The sequence below is a fragment of the Lonchura striata genome, chromosome 35, assembly GCF_050655825.1.
Source record: "Lonchura striata isolate lonStrDom1 chromosome 35, ASM5065582v1, whole genome shotgun sequence".
Lineage (NCBI taxonomy): Eukaryota > Metazoa > Chordata > Aves > Passeriformes > Estrildidae > Lonchura > Lonchura striata.
The window spans coordinates 2,043,418-2,050,173 of record NC_140737.1 but is presented as its reverse complement, the minus strand read 5'-3'; the positions used below and the strand labels follow the sequence as shown (position 1 = coordinate 2,050,173).

The 6,756-nt window shown below is 48.0% G+C and overlaps 1 long non-coding RNA gene across 1 annotated transcript; it reads right to left on the bottom strand.

Annotated features, from left to right (window-relative positions):
• Positions 1-340: 340 nt before the first annotated feature.
• LOC146764248 (uncharacterized) lies at positions 341-2,863 on the bottom strand. The gene is made up of 2 exons (XR_014950938.1): positions 2,204-2,863; positions 341-2,060 (listed from the first exon to the last, which is right to left on the bottom strand). It is a non-coding gene; the product is annotated as an uncharacterized LOC146764248 (long non-coding RNA).
• Between the last annotated feature and the right edge of the window lie 3,893 nt (positions 2,864-6,756).

Here is a 6,756-nt window from a genome sequence, read left to right as displayed (position 1 = left end):
CCCCATACCCCTTCGGCTGAGTGCAGGAGGTGAGAGATTTCTGGCAGAAAACGACAAAAAAGTTTTTTCCCGGCTGGGATGAACCAACCAAACGGAACTGTGGTGACACCCCCCAGCAGCGCTTCTCTGCCGTCCCGGCTGAAGCCCTCGCTGGCTGCTCCAGGCCTCATGGGCAGACCGGGAGCTCTGGGAAGGGGCCCCGGCTCGGGGCGCAGCCCCCGGGGCAGCCCCACGGCCCCCACGGCAGCTCCAAGGCTCCTCCAGCCGGGATGGAACGTGGCAGGGCGAGCAGGGGAAGGGACGGGGCTGCCGGCGCCAAGGGAGCACGAGGGACACCGGGGGCACTTCACAAGCATTTAATACAAAAGATAAAATCATTGGAAAGGCAAAAGCAACAGCAGCATGAAGCCAAACGTGGCATGTCCCATAGTAGGGGGGTGAAGCTGGCCCGATGCCAGGCACCCACCAAAGCCGCTCTCTCACTTCCCTCCACAGCCAGAGAGAAGAGATAAAATTTAACCAGGGGTTCAGGAGTTGAGATAAGGACCAGGAGAGATCCCTCATCAAAAACTGTCACAGGCAAAACAGGCTCAAAACTTGAGATATTAATTGAATTTATTGCTAACAAATTCAGAGCAGGATAATACGAAGTAAAAGAAAACCCTTCAAAACACCTTCCCCCACCCCTCCCTCCTTCCAGCTCTACCTCCTACTCCAGCAGTGCAGGAGACAGTGAATAGGGCCATGGTCAATTCATCCCCCGTGGCTTCATTCTCTGCTCAGGGACAGGAATCATTTCCCTGCTGTACTCTGGAGTACCTCCCATGGGAAAGTTTCCCAGGAACTTCTCCAACCTGAGTCCATCCCACAGGCACCAGCCCCCCACCGACTCCTGCAGTGTGGGTCACTCTGTCACAGGGTCAGTCCTTCAAAGACAGATGGCTCCAGCAGGGGCCCCTCTGTCCACGAGTCTTCCATGGAGTCACAGCCTCCTCTCAGACATCCCTGTGCTTTGGCATAGGCTCCTCCGGGGGCTGGAGGTGGATCTCTGCATCCCCATGGATCTCCAAGGGCCATCAGTCTTCAGTTCCAACCATCGGTGTGTGTTCTGATGGATGTTCCTGCCCCTACATTCATCAAGGTGTTCACAGGGAGGCAGGAAGATGTGGAGCACCCCCAGCCCAGTCTCTTCCCAGCATGTATCACCAGGACCGTGGATCACCAGGACTCTGCCCAACGGGAGTCATTGGGGATCATCCAGCACTGATTCATCCATGGGGAATGGAGCTGGAGCGGTGTACAAAGCTCTTCCCGCACTCAGGACACTCGCAGGGCTTCCCTTTACAGGTACCTCTATGGGTGTCAGGTCAAGATTGAGCTCTGTGAGAAGCTCTTCTCACATTCGGGGCACTCGCAGGACCCCTCTCCAGTGTGGATGTGCTGGTGTGCCCTCAGGTGGGAGCTCTAGCTACAGCCCTTTGCACACTCCCCACACTTGTAGGGGCATTCTCCTGTGTGGATGTTCTGGTGCTGGATCAGGAGGAAGTTGCAACTGAAGCTCTTTCTACATTCCAAGCATTTCTGGAGCTTCTCACTGCCATGAGGCTTCTCCACCAGCTCCAAGCTCCAGCTGGATCTCCGGCCGCCTTCCTGGGAGGGTCTTTCCTCCCCACAGCTCCCTTGGCTGGGTTTGCAGTCCCTCCTCGTACAGGATCCTGGGGGCTTTTCCTCCTCCCTATTGGATTCCTGGCGCCCTGCAGCCACTCAAAATGGCCTCTTCTACAAGGTTCTTCCTCTTCCTGGAAGCCTCCTCCTACATCTAGCCAAGGCTTGGGATTGACAAATCCTGGTTTGGGGAGGAAAACAAGCGGTGAGCGTGTTGTGTTGGGGGTTCCTTCTGCCAAAGTCGATCTTCAGAAGTCATCAGGTATCTTGTGTCCATGAAAACCTCCAAGGTATTGAGGCAAAAAATACCCCTCAAATACCAAGACACAGCCCTAAAAGACGCAAAACTTTGATCCTGTGGCAAAGACTCCTTCAAAATATTAAGATTCGGCTCCCTGCAAAAACAAAACCACCAACATTTAGCTCAATAAATTTCAGAAAGAAGAAGATTCACCTCTCCCTCCCCCAGAAAATAAAGATTCAGTCCAAGAGATCCACATTTAAGCCAAAAGCTCCAAGATTCAGAAAAAAAAAAAACCTTTTCAGGAGTTCCCCTGTTGCATTTAAGACTAATAAGAGTTTAGTAGAAGTAGTTCGGCTAAGGTTTAGAATTTCTTAGTAGGCCATAAGCTGTGTGTTGTTAGAAACAGTTGTTAGGCAAGGGCAGTGTGGAATGCTGAGGAAGTAGGAACTTATTTCAGAATGCATTCCAAGAATGGGCAGTAATAGACAAGATGGATAGGTAGATCTTGGGGATCTTGGGGATACATTGTTTTTATCTAATGGAGTGAAAAGAATTTATGATCATAGAGAATGTTCAATTTAAACAAGAATTAATTTGATTGTTAGAGTGTAACGTACACAAATATGTGCTGAATTGAGCAACTGTTGATATAGACCCTATATAAACGCAATGATTTTGTTAGTTCGGGGGGGCTCTGACTTTGGACATTAGTCCTCAGGCTCCCAGGGCCCTCAATAAAGCACCGCATAAAACGACTTTGGTTGTTTTGTGTTTTCTTTATGGGCAACAGTTTTCTGGCAACCGCGGCAGGACTCCGAAGGTGGCTGGGGCGGTTCGCATTCTGATCCACTCCACGCCGGCACCGAGGACTTCTCGGGGAGTCATCGGTCTGCGCCCGACCCCCGCGCCTGACGGACGACTGTGGAAGGTAAGCCCGAAGGTGCTTTATTTTTTGTTACCGGTGTTGGTTGCCTGCCCAGAAGACGAGGTAATAATCCTTGCCGGGTTGGGTTATAGACGTCTTGGTGGAAAGCCTGGGCGCCGACCGTAAGTCGAAGCGAAAGCTACGCAGGCTCGGCACTTGCCCCTCACGGCATCGAGTAGTGGCAAGCTGGTTGGTTCGGTTAGTGCTTCTTTTTACGGTATTGTTGCAACTAATAATTGTCTCTTTGTATTTGATTTTGTTAAAGGTACTTTTAATTATAGTGTGGTGTGTGCATTACGTATTATAAATGATGCTGTTTAAGACCTTTAAGGCATTGGTTCAATCTAATGGGAAGGTGCCCGGGAATACTCCTTTAGGATGCTTATTGAGATGATGGAAAAGTGTGGGGTTTTATCAAGATTTGGATAAAAGAAAAATGTTAGATTACTGTAATTATTGGTGGCCCCTCTATGCATCTGATGGGGGGCCAGAGTGGCCCCTGAATGGTACATTGGATACCTTAGTGATAACCCCCTTAATGCAATATCTGAGAGAAAATGAGAAATGGGATGAGATACCGTATTTGGATTTGTTTTGTTATTTGGAACAGAAAACTGAATGGCAGAAAGAGTGTGGTATTATGGTATTAAGGGTTGAAAATAATCAGGATGAGTGTTCTGGGTGTAAGGCAAGGGAGGTATGTGTAAAATGTGCTGTAAAAACCCCTGGACGGGAGGAGGATTTGTCCTTATTAGTTGCACCTCCCTCTCGTCCCGTTCCCTCGGCGCCGTCACTCCCTAGGGAAAGATCAGAGCAGGAGCAAGAGGAGTTAGGGACCGATTCTGATGAAGATGAGGATGAGAGGGAAGCTACTCATTTTGATGATTCTCCGGGGAGTCATGTTGAAATGCAGGCCCCTGCCAACTCTAATTCTCACACCCGTTCCCCCGTTGAACAAAGAACCCCTATTGCAGCAAGGACCCGGTATGGGAGGTGGAATAATGAAGGGCCTCATATGATAGCACCTTTGAGAGAGGCCATGGGTCCTCAAGGGGGAAGGGTCCTCATAAAGGTTCCTTTCTCCCTGGGTGATTTGGTCATTTGGAAACAATCAGCTGGCAGTTATCAGGAGGACCCCGAAAGGGTAGCACGAGTAGTGAAAATGGTGATTAAAACTCAGAATCCTGATTGGAATGATTTACAGGTGTTATTGGACACCATAATGGATTCTACAGAGAAGGAAATGGTCTTACGGGCAACCAAGGAAAGGGCCAGGGAAGAAATAAGGTTGGAGAGGACTAGAGGAACTGTGGATGAGCTGGTTCCTAGCGATGATCCAGGATGGAACCCGAATAGCGCGGAGGGCTATAGAGCTATACGAAAGTATCAAGACTTATTAATAGAGGGGATTCGGACGGGGATGCCTAAAACATTGAACTGGTCTAAGTTATATTCGATAAGGCAAGAAAAGAATGAATCACCCTCAGCCTTTTTAGAGAGGCTGAGGGAAACTGCTCGGCGGTATACTAACTTAGAAATTGATGAGGAACCAGGTCAACTACAATTAGCCCTATTATTCATGGGACAATCGCAGGATGATATTAGGAAGAAGCTACAAAAGTTGGAAGGGGATGACACCCGAAGGCTTGATAAAATGCTGGAGGTGGCATGGAAAGTGTATAATAATAGAGAGAAGGAAACAGCTAAGCGGCAGCAGGCAGGGATATTGGCAATAATTCAACAAACTGCGGGATGGGGAGGAGGACAGCGAGGCAGGGGTCGTGGAAGGGGTCGCGGTAGAGGATTTGGGGTAGGAAGAGGGGGCTTCCAAGACTCAGGGTTACCAGGGACAAATAATGGAAGACAGAATGGGTTAGGACCTAATCAATGTGCTTTTTGCCGCCAATTGGGACATTGGAAAAATGAGTGTCCAGTGCGGAATGGGATAGGGAATACTGCTGGATTAATGGGAAGATTCCAAATGATGCCAGTAGATGGTGCCCAAACACAGGCTCAGGCGATGATGCTTGGAAATTTTCAGAATCAGAGCTGACTAGACCGGGATTTAAGAGTAAGAATAGAGGTAGCTGGAAGGGAACAGGAGTTCATGGTTGATACGGGAGCCACACATTCAGTTTTAAATAAGTGATTAGGACCCCTTAGTGACACCACGGTACAGGTAATAGGGGCTACGGGTCAATTAGAGGAAAGACCCTTTTTGCAACCCTTAAGTTTAAAGTTTGGAGGAAAGGAATTAGATCACCAATTTTTGTATATGCCAAATTGCCCCCAGCCTTTATTTGGGCGGGACCTACTATCTTTATTGAATGCCAAAATATTATTTGAAGGAGGCCATGTTAAATTGGAGATCCCAGAGGAGGAGATTGGGAAAATTTTTGTAATACAAGAAATGGATCCGGCTCCAATCCCTGATGAAATCAGTAATGCTGTGGTGCCTTGGGTATGGGAAACAGGAACCCCCGGGAAATCCAAGGCAGCACACCCAGTTGTAATAGAGCTGAAAGAAGGAGCAAAACCGGTGAGAATCAAACAGTACCCCATTAAATTAGAGGCCCGAAGGGGGGTGGCCCCAATGATCACTCAATTTGTAACCCAAAGATTATTAAGGGAATGTGAATCGGAATATAATACCCCAATATTTCCGGTGAGGAAACCAAATGGTAAATATAGGTTAGTGCAGGATTTAAGGGCCATCAATGAAATAGTTAAGGACATTCACCCGGTTGTTGCCAATCCATATACCTTGCTAACATCTGTGTCGGAGCGATTTGAGTGGTTCACTGTAATTGATTTAAAAGATGCCTTCTTCTGCATCCCACTGGCAATAGAGAGCATAAAGTATTTCGTCTTTGAATGGGAGGACCCAACAACAGGAAGGAAGAAACAACTCACCTGGACTCATTACCCCAAGGTTTCAAAAACAGCCCTACTATTTTTGGTAATCAGCTGGCAAAAGAGCTGGAGGAATGGAAGACAACCCAGGTAAAGGAATCTCCTACTTCCTACATACTGCAATATGTTGATGATATTCTTTTAGCCACGCAGGACAAAGGAACTTGCATTGACCTTACCATCACTCTGCTGAATATGTTGGGACAGGCGGGATACCGGGTCTCCAAAGAAAAAGCTCAATTGGTAAGGAAAAATGTCTTGTACCTAGGTTGTGAATTGGCTTAGGGTCAGAGACGCCTGGGAACTAATCGAGTGGAAGCTATCTGCTCGATTCCCCTCCCTAGGAGTCATCAAGAATTGAGATCCTTCCTAGGTATGGTGGGGTGGTGCAGACTGTGGATTCTAAATTTTGGACTCATTTCCAAACCTCTGTATGAGGCTGTGAAGGAACCCCAGTTGGATTGGACTCCCATCAGGAAAAAGGCTTTTCTGGACCTGAAACAAGCACTAAAAGAGGCCCCAGCCCTGGGGCTGCCAGACTTAAACAAAGACTTTCAATTGTATGTGTATGAAAGGCAGAAATTTGCTTTAGGAGTCCTAACACAGAAACTGGGATCTTGGAAGAGACCTGTGGGGTATTTTTCCAAACAACTAGATGCAGTAAGTACCGGCTGGCCGCCTTGCTTGCGGGCTGTTGCGGCTATGGTGCTCTTAATACAAGAAGCCCGGAAACTAACTTTGGGAAGAAAGATAGATGTTTATGTTCCCCACATGGTAATGGCTGTTCTGGAACAAAAGGGGGGTCATTGGTTGTCATCTAGCTGAATGCTGCAATATCAAGCTATTCTAAGGGAGCAAGATGATGTGCAACTCCAAACAACTAGCCATCTTAATCCAGCTGAGTTTCTTCGCAGTCAGGTGAATGAGGATGAGCTTGTGCATGATTGTGTAGAGGCGATTGAACAAGTATATTCCAGTCAACAGGATCTTAAGGATGAGCCTCTGGATT